Below are 20,637 nucleotides of genomic sequence, written 5' to 3'. Positions count from 1 at the left end.
CACTCTTGTTTAGCGTCCTCAGTTTTTGTTTGTATTTTTGTCATGCCGTTTAATTATTAAAAGCTTAATCCTACGTGCACGCTGCTTCAGCTTGTTTTCTGCATTGGAGGGAACACAACCAGCGCAATCATGCCCTCGCAACATCACATGTTTAATATAAACAAGCTTACTGACTTTCTCCACCTACTCTTAGTAACTCACAAAGAGAAAGCTAACACTGTGTAATGCACCTGTTTTTTTAGAGCTTCTCCTGCTCCTCCTTCAATTTCTCCCAAAACGTGCTGCCCCAAAGCAGTTTGCTCAGCTATGATTTGTCTTCTACATTTAAAACACTTCCTTGTGGTTTACATATAAATGCTTATTCTTTTGCCAAAATGTATATGGATTATGTTTTATAGACAATCCAAAAGCTACTATATATCCTATCGTCTCTTCAGGATGCGCCATTTTGTGGGCGGTCTTATTTATGTACTTTCACTTTGACTGCATCTTCTCCCCATCAGCCACGTTCCAATTTTTAGTCTGTCTACTGACAGATATACATTTGGAATATATGCTACTTTGTTTACTTACAAATGGGAACAGCAAAGGATGCATGTGCATGGAAGAGCCAGCCTGCCTCACATCAAGAGTATAGAAAAAAGAAGAATCTTATTGACAACAGGGTTGGACTACGATAGACGACTCATGCAAAGCATTTCGGGTACATCTCATCCAAATATGGATAATCCGCTAACATCCCAATTAGTAAAAGGTCACAAATTGGGCAAATTCCAAACGGCTTGTTTGGAGGTAGTATGAAGGAAGGCAATATTGTGTTACAAATACTTATGCAGATCTCAAATGCACAAAAACAAGTACCAATAGGTTAAAAAAGTGGGTTTTGCATAATAGGTCAACTTTAAATGACAATGCATCATCCCAGCCAAAACCAAATCATGCATTTGGTACATCAATGAGATCAGTCAAACCTGCCTGGTACCGCACATGACCATGGCTAGGTGTATTCTGTGTTGCAAGAGGCCTGCTTCTGTTCCCCTGTCGGAAATACGGCAGCACTGTTAATGAGAGGGATATTGTTTTGACCAGCCAATATAGAACTACTGTCTGTCTTTGAGACCCTTTTACCTCCAAAAGAGTTTTACAAAAGTTGTAGTATGTGTTGTCATTTTTTTTTAAACCCTACTTTATGATAAATACTAGAAATGAGACACAGAAGTAAAAATAAATAAATACAAATTTGACAACTACACAAGAGTTAATCTTCAGCTCGTTGTTAAATGTAAAATTAAAAAATAAATACTATTTTTTCCGAAAGTTATTTAAATAACACATGAACACACGCAAAAGTAATGAAAACTGGTACCATACGGCGGTGTTTCTCAAATGGGGGTACTTGAAGGTATGCGAGATTTTTTTTTTTAAATATTCTAAAAATAGCAACAATTCAAAAATCCTTTAAAAATATATATGTTGAATAATACTTCAACAATAGATGAATGTAAGTTCATAGACTGTGAAAAGAAGTGCAACAATGCAATATTCAGTGTTGACAGCTAGATTTTTTGTGGACATGTTCCATAAATATTGTTTCTTTTTTTGTGAAGAAATGTTTAAAATTAAGTTCATGATTCCAGATGGATCTCTATTGCAATCCCCAAAGTGGGCACTTTAAGTTGATGACTACTTCTATGTGTAGAAATCTTTATTTATAATTGAATCACTTGTTTATTTTTCAACAACTTTTTTGTTATTTTTATATCTTTTTTTCCAAATAGTTCAAGGAAGACCACTACAAATGAGCAATATTTTGCACCGTTTTACAATTTAATAAATCAGAAAGTGACATAGTGCTGTATTTTATTTATTTATCTCTTTTTTTCAACCAAAAATGCTTTGCTCTGATTAGGGGGTACTTGAATTAAAAAAAAATTCACAGGGGGTACATTACTGAAAAAATGTTGAGAACCACTGGCATACAGCAATAGTATATAAGGTGTTTTTTGTTAAAATAAAGCCAATTTAGGAACGCTGTGAAAATGGCTCTTGAAATTGTAAGATTGGAGAATCTTACTATCTCATAATATATGTTATATGTACCATATAATGGATGGATGGATGGATGGGTATATTATACAGACTTGATCCGACCAACCTGAGTCTATGGGCATTAACAGATGAAGCCTACTCAGATGAGAGGCTAAACGTCTTTTCAAGACAAACAAAACGGTTCAGTTGCGATAGATTGAATGCCCTGAGATTAACTAAGGTGACTTTGATGAAGGATAACATTCATAGACGATACAGTATGAACATAAAGTAAAAAAAAATGAAACCATTAAAATAAACTGTCGATATGTTACAATTTAGCACACCATAAAACACTCTACAAATAGAGGGGAAATCATACTCCAATGATGTGAGGATGTTTGTGTATGATTTTGTTGTTAATGGGGCACCAACAAGTAATGCTCTAAAATTGAAGAGGCAATTTGGCAAAAGATCTGAAATGGAATTTGATCATGTCCCACACAAGAACACCATTGAGTTCATGACTCGGAGTTGTGTCAGACTTTCAGGCTGCTGAGCTGCTATTAGGTAATGTGAACATGACTCTTGGCTTTGATTCAACTACTCAAAAGGTTTTCCATGTGAACAGTGTACATATAACAAACAGGGATCAGTGCCAGGGTGCTTGCGATTGACCAGTTGCCTGGGGGTATACCTGAAGATTGTGAGCTACATATGACAGAAACTATTGACTCTGTACCTGACATTTATTGCCAATTGTATAACACAGATTTAGAAAGAACTTAAAAAAAACTCTCCAACAAATAACGAAAATCATGACGGACAGGGCTGCAGCAAACCATGCCTTCATTCAACGCCATAATGGGGAACTGCACTTTTTTGGTAATTTTGCCCATCCTTCACAATCCCTATGAAAGACATGACGACAGATTTTTTTTTGTTTATTTATGCATTTCACTAGGCCACCTACTCAGTGGCCTAGTGGTTAGAGTGTCAAACCTGAGATCGGTAGTTCTGAGTCACACCAAAGACTATAAAAATGGGACCTATTGTTAGAATAATCATGTATATCATCACACAACTTAAGTGTGCTTAAAGTCTGTTGCTATAGATATTAGCTATTGTGCTCAAGTTAGACTTTTGTATCTGTGCACGCAGACGAAGCAGAGACAAAGCGAAATCACAAAGCCGCTAACAGCCAAGGACTTCAAGGACCTCAACGCAGATAAGACGACAGCACGCAGACGAAGCAGAGAAAAGGCGAAATCACAATGCCCCAGCACATTCCGTCACAAATTGTGCGTCCTGGACATGCTTTGCATAGTATATGTGACCACTCCTTACAGAGGCGGCCTCAGTGATTTTGACTGTGGAACTCCTGAATAAATAGAGGGATGCGGGAGCTGAACCTTAAAGCTAAGGGCGAGACTGTGACTAAGAGTGCAGCTCCATGCGTTCTCCTCATGAGCTAAATTGAACTCTTGTCTCTGCATGGTTCCTAGCTTCTTGTCTGATGAATAGATGTCATCAGTGTTTGAACCTGACACCCATTACCTCCCTGCTTGGCACTCAACATAAGGGGTTGGAATTGAGGGTTAAATCACCCCAAAAATTATTTCTGGGCATGGCCACCGCTGCTGCCCACTGCTCCCCTCACCTCCCAGGCGGTGAACAAGGGGATGGGTCAAATGCAGAGGACAAATTTCACCACAACCTACTGTGTGTGTGACAAACATTGGTACTTTAACGTTGTTAACTTAATTTTAACTTGTAAAAAAACGGACAAGCGGTAGGAAATAGATGGATGAACAAACATATATAAAAGTCTTGGGCGGTCCTCTATTCAACAATCCATTCAAAAAGTGCCAACAATCGATTTACATTTTTTGACTTTAACATCAACCAAGTATTAGTGATATTGGTATTACAAGAACTAAATACCTATAGCGGCACTTTGATCACGAGCTTGTGTGCCAATGTTGACATGATCGTCAAATCAGCTGTTTCCTTGTTTCCTAGCTCATCAAACTGCATTGTAGATCATAAATCATGCCTCTAACCTGTATAATAGAGAGACGAAGATGTAATCCAAAAAGTTGGTAAACTTTGACAGCCAATTTAAACCTGGTAATGGTGAGGTTATCTTTATGAGGATTATAAAGTATTCTTTATCTAAATGGGAATATGAACATCCCAGTTGTTGGCATCCAAATGACAGAAGACATTGTACAGTAAGTGGTGTAATGATATCTTTATTGGCTCTCATAAAGTCTGCAGTGGGCTGTGATGGAGTTTAAAATCAGAATCAGAATCAGACATAAAAAAAGCAAATGTGATGCATTATTTTTTGTAAATAATGTGTAAATATATACTTATTTTTGACCACATTTGACTATATATATATATATATATATATATATATATATATATATATATATATATATATATATATCTGTCTTAATGTATTTCATAATGATTGTGTACAATAGGCCAAATTCCCCCCAAAAATTCAGTTCCCATTGGCGCCACCGCGTGCTGCTTGCAAATATGTAAACAGGATTTCACGTCGGGGCCGTGCCTCTCACAATGACCGTATCTGCATGTACAGGAAGTGATGTCATCAAAACGGCAGCCCCTTTGGGCCTACAATGCACATACAGTACAATTAATGAATAAATGAAGCGTTCGTGACATTGTTTGTATACAGAAGCATATTTGGCTCGACCTAATAGTATGTAGACCGAAAAGGTCGCCAAGAGAGGCGTTCCACTGCACTAACATTATCCAGTTCAAGAATCTGTTCAAACTCAAAGTGTTTACGAAGTACAAAAAATAATCCTGATAATTAACCTTATTGAAAAATTACATAATTTAATTTTAATTTGAGAATCAACTTACAAACAAGTATGTATTAATGACAACTTGATTTATTTTTCACATTGTTTGTTACTGATTAGGTACAGGAAATGAACAAATGTGTTATAAATTGCAATGAATTGAAAAGGGATAGGATTAAGTAAGTTGTGCTTCTTCCTTCACCTTTTCGGATATCTTGTAATGAGAAACTGGAAATATCGAATGTATCATATTGTAACTGTATGACTGTTCAAAATAGAGTAATATAAAAACCATAATTGTTTTGATCATTTCGTTAAAGATCGACATATGTGCATTGGCCTAATTGTTTATGTCATTTTAGAACCTATTTGACCTTTAAAAAGGTATTGTTTTCTATACTTGCAAGCTAATTGGATTAAATTTGACATGTGTTCGTCTTCGATTGGACAATAAAGCAAACATTTTACTCTGCAAAAACCCATCGTGTCTTTTGTTAGTGTTCAATGTTGTTTGTATGAAAAAGCCGATTAGTTTCTAATTAGCCCTTGTTCCTAAAAGGTCAGAAATATTGCGATGAAGGTTAATGTGATAATTGTAGGGAAATGCTAATTGAGCAAAGATAATCTTCTTTCACAGTGACAACCCTATTAAGCCCTGAAGGTGTTTGACATATTTTATTCTTTACCTTATATAACAGACTTCTGGCAAAGTAAAGTACACAAGAAAACAAATGTACACGGGAAAGATATTTGTATTGGAACAATGCCACTCTTATAAGGGAGGAATGAGGAACATGTAATATGGTTTAAAAAATGGTGTTATACAATTGATAATAGCATGAAAATAGCTTATCTCTTTTTTTTTGTCCTGTCCAGCTTCTCAGGCAAATCATATTGTTGATGTAGATGCCCCTATCGGCTGTACACATTTACTTTACAAAAGAGAAGTGTGGAATACTTATCTTGTTGCCTTATTTGTATTTGACTTTATTAAATTGATCTATATTATTATCTGGTGCAGCCGGGCCAGAGCAAGAGGGAATAAAAAGAGAAAAAAAGGAAGACAGGGGGGGAAATTGTGGGGACAAGAGGGCGATAGGACAAAGAGACAAAATCAACAACAGCAAACCCAAAAAATAACAACAACAACAACAATAGAACAACATCAGCACATAGGATATGTACAAAATGAGAGTAAAAATTATAGCAAAAAAGCAGTTAGTGAAATATATAATAATACAGAAATGACAATGAACATTATTACACGACAAATGGAGCAATACACATACTAATAGAAATAGCACTATTGATAATGAATAATAAGAATAATTACCTCTATTATCAGCAACAATACATATACGTAATTATAACTTGAAATACAAAATATAGCAGATAAATGGAGAGGAAGAAAGAGAAGCCAGCCATATTAACCTTGTAGATTGTTATAGTGACAATAGGTTAGGATTTGTCAGTGTGCCATGTGTCACCCAGTTTACCCTAGGGTAAGAACATTAATGCATGTTTGATAAAACATGATTATATGTATGTGTGTATATGTACAGTATGTGTATATGCATGTTTGTACAGTAAATGTATGTTTGTTTGCACAGCGAATGTGCGTGTGGATGTAGGAACTTTGAGTGTGTAGGTATGTACAGTATTTGTGTATGTATGTGGGAGCGTAGGTACCTATATATGTATGAATACCAGTGTGTATGTGAGTATATTTGTGTATTTGTATGTACAATACATTTCTACAAGTATGTGTGGGAGCCAGAGTACGGCCCCAACCAACCAGAGAGCCGAACCTACAAACAGCAGGTGACAGGAACACTAGAGCCCGGAAGAGCCAGCAGCAGGCCGTAGACAGACGTGCCCTGCAGAGGACAAGGCACAGGAGAAGCAGAGGACAGCCAGCCCCCAAGCCAGCGAGAGACCACCCCAAACACGGGCTGAAAGGCGGGACATTTATAAAACAATCTTGCTCTCTTCAAAACTTGCTCCAAATAACAATTTGAGACTTTAATGACATATTTTGTAGGTAGTTTTTTTTACCTGAAGAGTACCATTTTTACATTTGTAGTCAATTTTTTCCTTCTATTTCTCAGACTGACTGACTCGTACATGCACATGCATGCCCACCTGTTGACATTTTTCATCTAAATGGGACGACAAGAACATCCCAGCAGTCGACATCCTAATGAGATCAGACCTTGTACAGTAAGGAATGTTTCAATATATGTTTGTTGGCTCTCATTAAGTCTAAAGTGAGTAATAATCAATGACGAAGAAAAAAAAAAGCAAACGTAATTTGTTTTTGAAATTTACTTCGCCGCATATGCTTAAAATGGTCAAAATACGTAAATATTCAATATTATTATAAATGTGCCTGTTACTAAATTACATATATACTTACATCATGTATATACAACCTTAATGGATGTGTTTGGATGTTTTTTAAGGGGCTCTATAGGCAGAATTAAACAACTCCCACAGGCTCCATTGTAAGCAGACTTTTCGCAATACATCGCATGCATTTGATATTTACAATGCATAATAAAATTATTGTGAACAATAGGCAAAATTCCAAAAATGTGCAGTTTCCCTTCATGGGTATTTACGTTTCACGCTTAAAAATCGCTGTTTGGCTCACGGCTAAGTGACACATTTTCACTTTGGCACCTGAAGACAAAAAGTTGATGTAGACCAGGGATCACCAACACGGTGCCCACGGGCACCAGGTAGCCCGTAAGGACCAGATGAGTAGCCCGCTGACCTGTTCTAAAAATAGCTCAAATACCAGCACTTACCATTGAGCTGCCTCTATTTTATTTTTTATTTAATTATTTAATTTATATGTGAAATATTTATTCAAATTTATTAGGATTAAAATTCAAAAAAATATTCTGGCTAATCTACAAAATCTGTAGATTCAAATGTAAATCTTATTTCAAAGTCTTTTGAATTTCTTTTAAAAAATTTTGTTCTGGAAAATCTAGAAGAAATAGTTATTTGTCTTTGTTAGAAATATAGCTTGGTCCAATTTGTTATATATTCTAACAAAGTGCAGATTGGATTTTAACCTATTTAAAACATGTCATCAAAATTCTAAAATTAATCTTAATCAGGAAAATTTACTAATAATGTTGCATGAATATTTTTTTTATTTTTTTCAAAAAGATTTGAATTAGTTAGTTTTTCTCTTAATTTTTTCCGGTTGAATTTTGATTTTAAAGAGTCGAAATTGAAGATAAACAATGTTTCAAAATTTTATTTTAATTTTTTTTGTGTTTTCTTCTCCTTTAAACCGTTCAATTAAGTGTTTTTTTTTTCATCATTTATTCTCTTCACAAAACCTTCCGTGAAAGGAAAAAAAAATGTATGACGGAATGACAGACAGAAATACCCATTTTTTTATATATACAGATGAATTTATTGAAGGTAAATTGAGCAAATTGGCTATTTCTGGCAATTTATTTAAGTGTGTATCAAACGGGTAGCCCTTCGCACTAATCAGTACCCAAGAAGTAGCTCTTGGTTTCAAAAAGGTTGGTGACCCCTGATCCAGACAAAGGTTGTATCCCTTACATCCTATGCAGCTTGGTTTTCATCCCCATCGTTCCGCAGAGTCATTCCAAACGCAAAGGTTGTGATGCATTTTTTAAATTATTGCGCCGCGCATGCTTAAAATGATCAAAATAAGTAAATCATAAATGTTATTATAAATGTGCTCGTTGTTACTTTACATATACACTTACATCATGTCTATAAAACCCTAATAGAGGTGTATAGATGTTTATTAAAGGGCTCTATGGGCGGAATTGCACGGCTCCCATAGGCTCCATTTTTTTGGATTGCATAACAAAAAAAAAGCATCCGTCGTCATGTCTTTCATAATGATTGTGAACCATAGGCAACATTTCCCAAAAAAGTGCAGTTCCCACTTAAGTACTTTTGTGTTTGCTTTTTTTGCCTCATGGACCATTATCCGGCCCTGCGATGAGGTGGCGACTTGTCCAGGGTGTACCCTGCCTTCCGCCCGATTGTAGCTGAGATAGGCGCCAGCGCCCCCCGTGACCCCGAAAGGGAATAAGCGGTAGAAAATGGATGGATGGATGGATGGACCATTATCCATGACAGACCGTTATCTACATGTATAATGTTTTAAAATAAATATGAATTATGTCAAATATTTCAATAGTCAAATACTGCATGATGTAGAAGCCTTTTTAAATTGCCATCTTCAGTTGTTTTTCGTTATCAAAGGAAGGTCCCAATGCGAGGCACACAATGTCTAGGCTCTCTTTTTCATCAGATGACAGTTTGGAACTCCCTTCAAGCTTTAAAGGGGAACATTATCACCAGACCTATGTGAGCGTCAATATATACCTTGATGTTGCAGGAAAAAGACCTTACGTTTTTTTAACCGATTTCCGAACTCTAAAAGGGTGAATTTGGCGATTTTAACGCCTTTCAATTGATAGCCTGTCGAGCGATGACCTTTCACCCGTGACGTCACAACATGAAGCAATCCGCCATTTTCTCAATCTTATTACACGCACCAAGTCAAATCAGCTCTGTTATTATCCGTTTTTTCGACTGTTTTCCCGTACCTTGGAGACATCATGCCTCGTCGGTGTGTTGTCGAAGGGTGTAACAACACTAACAGAGACGGATTCAAGTTGCACTAGAGGCCAAAAGATGCGAAAGTCCTTCGTTTGTTCCGCACACTTTACCGACGACAGCTATGCTACGACAGAGGTGGCACAGAGATGGCAAGAACGTGTGGATATCCTGCGACACTCAAAGCAGATGCATTTCCAATGATAAAGTCAACGAAATCACAAAGGTGAGTTTTGTTTATGTTATTGACTTATGTGGAGTGTGCTAATCAGACATATTTGGTCACGGCATGACTGCAAGCTAATCGATGCTAACATGCTATTTAGGCTAGCTGTATGTACATATTGCATCAGTATGCCTCATTTGAAGCTATATTTGCATCCAGCCTTTCCCTCTACCCACATGTAATGCCAAGCAAACACTTACCAATCGTTGGTTAGAAGGCGATCGCCGAATTCGTCCGCGTTTCCTCCCGTGCCGCTGTCCGTCGTGATATGGCTCAATCGCTTCAGTTTCTTCTTCAATTTCGTTTTCGCTACCTGCCTCCACACTCCAACCATCTGTTTCAATACATGCGTAATCTGTTGAATCGCTTACAGCGCTGAAATACGAGTCTGAATCCGAGCTACTATGCTATACCTTTCTGTGCTATCCGCCATGTTTGTTTCTGGTGGCTTCATGCTGTGACGTCACCGGATAATAGACGGGTGGAAATAACGACGGTTAAAATCAAGCACTTTGAAGCCTTTTTTCGGGATATTGCGTGATGGGTAAAATTTTGAGAAAAACTTTGAAAAATAAAATAAGCAACTGGGAACTGATTTTTATTGGTTTTAACCCTTCAGAAATTGTGATAATGTTCCCCTTTAAGACATCATATAAACACTCTAAAACCCAATGTAGAATAATCTTTAAAAAACATTAGTGTGCAGTTTACACACCAGTGTAATTTTCTGTAGCAGATCAATGTCTGGACAGTCATTGATTTCCATGAATGCAGCTTGAGCTGCGCCCCCACACAGAATGTGAACAATCACAGGGCTTAGACCCATCAGAGCAAGACCTCTATGCAAAAAGCAATCACCAATCACGTGGCCTGCCATCACAAACAGGTCACTCTCAACAAGGAATAAAGAGGATGAAGGTACAAGATGGTATGGCGCTTAATCAAACAAATTTGTGACATTGGAATTTCCTGGGAAAAAATAGAAATTCCTTGATAAATGGCCATTCACTCAAAATGTTAATTATTCTGTAGTTGTATAAAATAAGACAATGAGTATCTACAGTATGTCTATGAATGTTCTCATTACGCCAGGGTCATTGTCATCTAAGGACATTCAATCGATCGCAACGGGACTGTTTGGTTTCTTGGAAGACGTATCGCCTCTCACCCGAGTAGGCTTCATCAGTTCGTGCTTTTAGACTTAGATTTTTCAGATATAGTCTAGTGGCTCATGCTAAAACCCCAAATGTTTACACTCCATAAAAAACAAGAGGCTGTGCCTGAGCAAGGTTGGTTTCACCCTATCGTAGTGAGAAAAACAACTGTTTTGATGAAAATGGAGCAATCCTGCTGTCTGTCTAGGCCAACGACAGTCAGAGTGTAATTTCCCCTCGTGAGCACTGAGGTATTGTTTGTGCAGAACGATTGATCGCAGTGGACTGACTACTGATGTATATTTCTGGTTTTGTCATCCTCGTCCGGACAGAAGGGTGGCACGGCAGAGCGGATGGATCAAAAGAGAGACGTCGGAGACGCTTTACTGAACAAAAAGTTGCTTTATTACAAGCGAGCATCATTACAGAGGACTGCAGTTCCTGGAGGAGGACAAGTCAAAAAATGTGTCTCGCCTGCCCTTGAGAAGCCAGACCATCACTTATTATCCTCGTTCCTGTGTCTGTGTGTGTGTGCTAAGTCAGAAGAACACAACCCGACCATGTAAGGAGATGTTCATGTGAAAGTGTCTGAAAAACAACTGATTTAAGTCATAACTTTAATGTTGGCGTTGAGCTAAACATGTAGTCTCTTCTCAAGGATAGGGCTATCACTTTTGCATTCTGAAGTCCAAATTAGGGCCTTTTCTCTGACAAGAAGTGATCCAGTCCACCTGCGAATGTCAAACTATCATGTGCTCAAACTGAAATACCACTCTTTACTTAAACTGATGGTTCACTTTCTGCAAAGTGAATATAAGCCTTCACTATATGCAAAACATAATATGAGTTCATTAATTTACTTCACTACCAGTCCAAAATAGTCGGATTCCCCCACATAAGCATTCCAATCAGTTGTAAACAAATGGCATACTGGTCACCTTCTGTGACCAGACTGTTTCTAACTCCTGTTATTTATTGGGGGCTAAATTGCAGAGTCCTTTTGGAATGGTTGAAAGGTCAGTGTTGTATGTGGGAGACAGGTGGTGTCACAGACCACCTCCTCTGTTCCGGGATGATTTTTCAGCTTTGTCATAAATTTAAAAAATGATAAATGGGTTGTACTTGTATAGCGCTTTTCTACCTTCAAGGTACTCAAAGCGCTTTGACACTACTTCCACATTCACCCATTCACACACACATTCACACACTGATGGAGGGAGCTGCCATGCAAGGCGCCAGCCAGCACCCATCAGGAGCAAGGGTGAAGTGTCTTGCTCAGGACACAACGGACGTGACGAGGTTGGTACTAGGTGGGATTTGAACCAGGGACCCTCGGGTTGCGCACGGCCACTCTCCCACTGCGCCACGCCATAGATGACTTCCCTCACTCCTCTTTCGTACCATCCGTCCTCCCTGTCCAGAATCTGTACATTTTAGTTCTCAAAGGAGTGCTATTTCTCTCTGAGGTGCAGGTAGACAATTGAGTCTTGGCCTGAAGAGTTTTTCCGTCTATGCTGTGCCATGCATCGGCTAAGTGGTTGTTTTGTTTCCCATATATATGAATCCGTGCATTCATCATTATACTGGATAGCCTAAAACAGATAGTTTTTGTGGGTGTGGGGTGTCCGGTCTTTAGGATGCACTAGTCTTTTGTCTTCAAGGCGTTTCCTGGTTTGAAGTGTACTGGGATGTTGTGTTGGTTAAAAATGTATTCTGATTTCTCAGACAGACCTGACACGTATGCAATGACATAGTTTTTGAGGGCTTCCATTAAATGCCTGTGGTCTTTGGCAATTGTATTGGAACAAAAACAAGTTTTGCCAACAACTAAATACAAACATTGAAAAAATACAATATTTTTGGCAGATGAGATCCCGTTGTTAATATTCATATTTGTGTACACTTTTATTATTTTTGTGTTTTTCAAAGGTTTTTATGATCACTTCTCTTTATTAGGATTTAATATATATTTTTCGGTTTCTCTCCTTTTTTCACGGTATGGAAATAATGGCAGTGTTTTAGCGCAAGGGGCGGGTGCCTGTTGGCGGGTCTCATGACAAGTTCACCCAGAAGCAGTTGTACTGGACTTGGTCCGCGGGCGTAAAAATTACAGTATTTTCCGGACCATAGGGCGCACCAGTTATAAAGCCCACTGCCGATGAGCGGGTCTACTTGTATACAAAAAGAGCAACGGATTACAAGATGCATTAAAGGGGTCTTATTATAATTTTTTTCAAAATTTAAAACACTGCCTTGTGGTTTACATAACGTGTAATGGTGGTTCTTTGGTCAAAAATGTTGCATGGATTATGTTTTACAGACCATCTTCAAGTCGCTTTCTGACAGTCGCTTCAGGATGCGTCATTTTGTGGGTGGTCTTATTTACGTAGCTCACCTTTGACAGCGTCTTCTCTCCGTCATCTTTGTTGTACTGGTGTAGTGTGCAAGGACCCGAGTCGAAGAAGTGTCAAGATATGGAGCTAATGACATTCAGACTTTACTCAAATCAATAACGGAGCAGCATCTCTTCATCTGTGGGTCACTTGTGCAACAAAACGCCGGAAAGGTGTCTCAAGAAAAAATGTCTGACCAGAACTCTCTAATAACTTAAGTTCTGTGGGTGAATAATGTAAACTCACTACACCGGTAGTTTTTACTGCTTCCATGTCGAGATATAAGTTAAGAATTTTACAAGACTTAATATTAAAAATGGCAACAGCAGAGGGTGAATGCCCCAAAACAAAAAGATAGAGAAAAAGAAGAAGCTTATCGACTACGGTGTCGCACAAACTACAAAGACGGATTTGCTCAAATTTTCAGGATTTATGCACATCCAAAAATCCACATCAGCAGGTACCAGAAGGTAAGAATGTAATAATATGTCTGCAAATAGGTGCCATTTTACAGTCCTTATACACACACCATAATAATACTTGAATGTACGTCTGACAACTGTAGCCGTAATGCGCCGACAATCCATCAAGCGGTGCGGCTTAATAGCTTACTAAAGTCGTACTAAAACATTTTGACAGACTTTTGAGTACTTTGTGTAATGTTCTATATTTACAATGGAAGTTTTTGTGATGTGTACTGGCGAAATACACTTATTTTTAATGTGAAACTGCCATCCACTGGTCACACTTATCATTACACCATGTACCTAATAAAATAGCTTTGAGGTAGGCCAGCACAACCAAAATTATTCTGTACATTAGGCCCAACAGGTTATAAGTCACACTGTCCATTTTTGAGAAAATGAAAGGATTTTAAGTAAGCTTTACAGTTCGATTTTTTTTTTTTTAAACTACGCATATGCTGATATTAACCCTGTTTTAACTTCATCAGTGACTGTAAAATGTGCATATTTTGTAGTACATGCTGTCTCTCTCACACACACCAACTACAATAGTAATGCAATTCCGTTTTTACATTTAAAAATAGCTACGAAATAAATCAGAAGTTATTCACCAGTTATTCAGTAGTTTTTCACTTAATACTTATCGAGTAATTATTTGGATGAATACCTTTTACTTTTACTTAAGTCATATTCCTCCAGCAGATTGTATTTTACAGCTCCGCCCCAGGAAGAATAAACCATTCCCCTGCCCCCCGCTCTCCGTCTCAGCTATAAACAGTATATTTTGTGTATAAAATTTTTATTTATAAGTACACATTTGCATAACATTGTATCCTTACAGACTTTTAAAAGCAAAATAGTTCCGCTATTTCAAAAAGACTGCTCTAAAGTAACGCAATCTTACAAACCCCGTTTCCATATGAGTTGTGAAATTGTGTTAGATGCAAATATAAACGGAATACAATGATTTGCAAATCGTTTGCAACCCATATTCAATTGAATGCACTACAAAGACAAGATATTTGATGTTCAAACTCATAAACTTTTTTTTTTTTTGCAAATAATTGACCTAGAATTTCATGGCTGCAACACGTGCCAAAGTAGTTGGGAAAGAACATGTTCACCACTGTGTTATATAACCTTTTCTTTTAACAACACTCAATAAACGTGTCAGGCTGTGACGTGGATTGAGTGTGCTCCTTCAACGCAGCGGGATTACAGGACGAGCCAGGCGTTAATTCAGGTACATGTTTTTATTTAAACACTATAATCAAAAATAATCAAACTAAGGGCGCTCACAAGGAGGGAGAAACTTGGCTAAACAGTACAAACGTGAAACAAAAACACCTGCTCATTGGCATGAAAGACAATTTAACTATAAACTTAAACAGCACGATGGTAAGACTAAGGACATGAAAAAAAAGAGTGCACTGTGGCATAAATACATAAACTTACACGGCATGGAACTGTGGGGGAGGACGTGAAAGTTTGAACAGCATGGGTAGGGTGCGTGCGAGTGTGAAAAGATCCCACGACGAAGACAAGAAAAAGACTGACTTAAATAGCTGTGATGATTAGTGAAAACAGGTGAGGCTGAGAACAGGGACGAGACATGACAGGTGAAAAGTAATGAGTTGACATGGAAACAAACAAAACCAGGAAGTGCAAAACGTGACTGAATGTCCAAAAACTAAACATACCATGACCAAAACCAAAACATAACTTACAGGTGTGACAGAGCCCCCCGTTAAAAACAGCTTCTAGCTGTCCAAAAACCCCAAAACAAAACTATGATTAAAAGTTATGGGAGGGCGGGAGGGGGACATGGCGGTGGATCGCCAAACCACATGCCCCCGTATCCATCGGGGAAGAGTCAGGTGGCGGCGACGCGTAGAGGACCGAGGTGGGCGACCCGGGAACGGCCATATCCGTGGCCGACCCTCTTGGCATGGCGGACGACCACGTAAAAACCAAAACCAGGCCGACGAGGAGGGCGTGGCGGACGACCACGTAGTGGCCATAATTGTGGCCGACGAGGTCGGCATCTTTGGCGTGGTGGACACCTACGTAACAGCCACATCCGTGGCCAACAAGGAGGCGGACGCGTTGTCATCGTGGCAGGTGTTGACGGTCGGCATGGACTTGGGCTTGGCGGTCGGCGTGGACTTGGGCTTGGCGGTCGAAGTGGACTTGGGCTTGGCGGTCGACGTGGACTTGGGCTTGGCGGTCGACGTGGAGCTGCCACTGGCTGCGCTTGGCTACGTGGAGCTGCCACTGGCTGCGCTTGGCTTCGACGTGGAGCTGACACTGGGGGCACTTGGCTTCGACGTGGACTTGCCACCGGGGGAACTTGGCTTTGACGTGGACGTGGGCTTTGACGTGGACGTGGGCTTTGACGTGGACGTGGGCTTTGACGTGGACGTGGGCTTTGACGTGGACTTTGGCGTGGACGTGGACTTTGGCGTGGACGTGGATTTTGGCGTGGACGTGGACTTTGGCTTGATCTTGGAGCTGGACGTGGACTTGGTCTTGGAGCTGGAAGCTGCAACTTAATCGGCGGAAAAACTGGAGGTGTGGAATGTGATGGTTGCTGTGGCTTGGCAGGCTGAAAGACCGGAGGTGGAGGACGAGCTGGTCGCTGTGGCTTGGAACCGCACCGGGGAGAACCACCCCACAAGCTCCCAGCCCCAGCCCCAGCCCCCCCTCTCAAGGAGTGGCTGCCAGACACTTTCATCATGGTCTGGAACAGTCTTTTGGGGAGGGTGGAGGGCGGTGAGGAGGAGGGCAGAATCTTCCCCTTTGAATTATTTTATTGTCTTGGTTTGAATACTTGAAAAAAAAAATCTTGTGACTTGGGCGGGGTTTGAGTCCTGGGGGGCTTGGCATGAACTTTGGATGGCTGTGATTACTATGATCTGTTGTGCAAAATCATTTTTTTGTAATAATTAATCATTGTTATGGGGTCTGAGTCTTCCGGTGGAGGTGGGTAATTAACTGTGAAAGTCCTGAAAAAAAAATCTTCCTGATCTGTGATGTCTGTTGACGGTGGCGTGACGATTTCCTGGTGAGTCTGAGCAGCCTGCGGTCCACTTCCGCCCTGAGTGGGAGGAGCTTGCTGGCGCGGCGCTTCCTGTCTGCACCTGGAAGCCTTCCCTGCCGTCCTCCGTCGAGAGCGGCGCTTCCGGCAAGCCAACATGGCGTCATCTTCGGGCAAAATGGCACCAATTTACCATTTGGCCCCCACATCATCTCTCTGAGCCCCATGGAGGAATAGCGGAGCGTTTCCTCCTCCATAGCGCGCAGCACCGCAAACGAAGCCTCGTCCAAATGATCATCTGCGAAGGAGCTCTTATGCTGGGATCTTTCTGTCAGGCTTGGACATGGATTGAGTGTGCTCCTTCGACGCAGCGGGATTACAGGACGAGCCAGGCGTGAATTCAGGTACATGTTTCTATTTAAACACTATAATCGAAAATAATCAAACTAAGGGCGCTCACAGGGAGGAATAAAATTGGCTTAACATTACAAACGTGAAACAAAAACACCTCCTCGTTGGCATGAACGACAATTTAACTATAAACTTAAACAGCACGATGGCAAGACTAAAGACATGAAAAAAAAAGAGTGCACCGTGGCATAAATACATAAACTTACACGGCATAGAACTGTGGACGAGGACGTGAAAGTTTGAACAGCATGGGTGGGTGTGTGCGAGTGTGAAAAGATCCCACGACGAAGACAAGAAAAAGACTGACTTAAATAGCTGTGATGATTAGTGAAAACAGGTGAGGCTGAGAACAGGGACGTGACATGACAGGTGAAAAGTGATGAGTTGACATGGAAACAAACAAAACCAGGAAGTGCAAAATGTGACCGAATGTCCAAAAACTAAACATACCATGACCAAAACCAAAACATAACTTACAGGCGTGACAAAACGTTTGGGAACTGAGGAAACTATATGTTGAAGCTTTGAAAGTGGAAGTCTTTCCAATTCTTGTTTTATGTAGAGCTTCAGTCGTTCAACATTCCGGGGTCTCCGCTGTTGTATTTTATGCTTCATAATGCGCCACACATTTTTGATGGGAGACAGGTCTGGTCTACAGGCGGGCCAGGAAAGTACCCACACTCTTTTTTTACGAAGCCATGCTGTTTTAACACTTGTCTTGCTGAAATAAGCAGGGGCGTCCATGATAACGTTGCTTGGATGACAACATATGTTGCTCCAAAACCTGTATGGACCTTTCAGCATTAATGTTGCCTTCCCAGATGTGTAAGTTACCCATACCTTGGGCACTAATACACCTACATACCATCACAAATGCTGGCTTTTGAACTTTGCGCCTATAACAATCCAAATGGTTAATTTCCTCTTTGTTCTGGAGGACACCACGTCCTCTGTTTCCAAATATAATTTGAAATGTGGACTCGTCAGACCACAGAACCCCTTTCCACTTTGCATCAGTCCATCTTAGGTGAGCTCGGGCCCAGCTAAGCCGGCGGCGTTTCAGTATATTGTTGATGAATGGGTTTGGCTGTGCATAGTAGAGTTTTAACTTGCACTTACAGATGTAGCGACCAACCGTGGTTACTGACAGTGGTTTTATGAAGTGTTCCTGAGACCTTGTGGTGATATCCTTTCACACTGATGTCGGTTTTTGATGCAGTATCGCCTTAGGGATCAAAAGTCCGTAATGTCATCGCTTATGTGCAGTGATTTCTCCAGATTCTCTGAACTTTTTGATTTTACGGACTGTAGATGGTAAAATCCCTAAATTCATTGCAATAGCTCGTTGATAATTGTTGTTCTAAAACTGTTTGACAATTTGCTTACCAAGTGGTGACCTTCACGCCATTCTTGTTTGTGAATTACTCAGCATTTCATGGCAGCTGCTTTTATACCCAATCATGGCACTCAACTGTTCCAAATTAGCCTGCACACCTGTGGGAGGTTCCATGTAAGTGTTTAATGAGCATTCCTCAACTGTATCAGTATTTACTGCCACCTTTCCCAACTTTTTGTCATGTGTTGCTGGCATCAAATTCTAAAGTTAATGATTATTTGCAATAAAAAAAATGTTTATCAGTTTTAACATCAAGGGAATAAGCAGTAGAAAATGGATGGATGGATGGATATGTTGTCTTTGTAGTGCATTCAAATGAATATGGGTTGAAAAGGATTTGCAAATCATTGTATTCCGTTTATATTTACATCTAACACAATTTCCCAACTCATATGGACGCGGGGTTTGTACTTGTGTACAATTTTTGGTTACTTTACCCACCTTTGCCTCCAGATATCAATTGCTAAAAAAAGCAGTTTTTATGAACAAGATTCATTGGGGGAGGGGGGAACTATGTTAAGTGTTGCCTTTGGCTTTTCATGCTGGAAATCATTTGCACATAACCTTCTTTGTTAAAGGGACAAAAGTTGAAGGCCAGGATCTTGTGTAACATGAATTTAACACAAGCCCAGCAGTATTTCACTTCTTTTTTGCATCAAATACAAACTGCAGCATTATTTTTCTTTTATTCTCCACATTTTACTCCCCTGCATCTCTCACGTCAACATAAGAATGTTGGTGAAACTGTATGATGGTGTTTAATGTCCAGCAAGTAAGGTCAAATACCTTTAAACGAACGAGTAAGGAATTGTTTAATGTTTTTGATTTGCACTAAATCATAATAAACGATTCCAATAAATGCTTGTGTCTTGCTCATCCATCTGTGAAATTAGTTCCCACACAATTTATTCCTGTTTAAGGAAACCCTTTGAAAAATGCTCTACTATATTTTTTCTTTTGTACACATTTGATATTAAGTCATTTGTATGAATATTACTCTTCGTAGCACATTTTATGTAAAATCGTTGAGGTCAGCCAATTTTTGTGCCAAACTTTTTTTCCCTTTATTTTTTGGTATGGAAGCTTGCTTCTATTCCCATAATAAGTCATATTTCTAAGATAAAAGGTCATAACTTTAATGTAAGAAAAACAACCTAGGACACCACCGCCTGTCCTCTGCCACTAAAATATGAGAAAAAAAATGAAATAAAGAACACAAAAAGAAGACAAATTAAGCATAAACAGTTATTTGTACAAATCCCGTTTCCATGTGAGTTGGGAAATTGTATTAGATGTAAATGTAAACGGAATACAATGATTTGCAAATCCTTTTTCAAACTATATTCAATTGAATGCACTACGAAGACAAGATATTTGATGTTCAAACTCATAAACTTTATTTTTTTTTGCAAATAATAATTAACTTAGAATTCCATGGCTGTTACACGTGCCAAAGTAGTTGGGAAAGGGCATGTTCACCACTGTGTTACATCACTTTTTCTTTTAATAACACTCAATAAACGTTTACGAACTAAGAAACTTTGAAAGCTTTGAAAGTGGACTTATTTCCCATTCTTGTTTTATGTAAAGCTTCAGTAGTTCAACAGTCCCGGGTCTCCGCTGTCATATTTTACGCTTCATAATGGGCCACACATTTTCGATGGGAGACAGGTCTGGACTGCAGGCGGCCCAGGAAAGTACCCGCACTCTTTTTTCCGAAGCCACGCTAACACTTGCTGAATGTGGCTTGGCATTGTCTTGCTGAAATAAGCAGGGGCATCCATGAAAAAGACGGTGCATAAATGGCAGCATATGTTGTTCCAAAACCTGTATGTACCTTTCAGCATTAATGGTGCCTTCACAGATGTGTAAGTTACCCATGCCTTGGGCACTAATGCACCCCATACCATCACAGATGCTGGCTTTTGAACTTTGCGTCGATAACAGTCTGAATGGTTTGCTTCCCCTTTGGTTCGGATGACACGATGTTGAATATTTCCAAATATTTCCGATTGTATTGTACCATATGTCCCGGCAAGAAATCTGCGTTCAAAAGACTCCGGCT

General features: G+C 39.5%; 1 long non-coding RNA gene across 1 annotated transcript in view; it reads left to right on the top strand.

The window, feature by feature from the left end:
• Positions 1 to 16,916: 16,916 nt before the first annotated feature.
• The window catches only part of LOC133552386 (uncharacterized), a 69,211-nt gene continuing 65,490 nt past the window's right edge, over positions 16,917 to 20,637 (top strand). Inside the window, exon 1 of the long non-coding RNA XR_009806696.1 lies at positions 16,917 to 17,169. This is a non-coding gene — a long non-coding RNA (uncharacterized LOC133552386). The remainder of the gene's footprint in view (positions 17,170 to 20,637) is intronic.

The sequence above is a fragment of the Nerophis ophidion genome, linkage group LG05 (genome assembly GCF_033978795.1).
Source record: "Nerophis ophidion isolate RoL-2023_Sa linkage group LG05, RoL_Noph_v1.0, whole genome shotgun sequence".
Taxonomy (NCBI): domain Eukaryota; kingdom Metazoa; phylum Chordata; class Actinopteri; order Syngnathiformes; family Syngnathidae; genus Nerophis; species Nerophis ophidion.
Note: the sequence above shows the minus strand (reverse complement) of the source record. Positions and strands in the feature narration are given on the sequence as shown.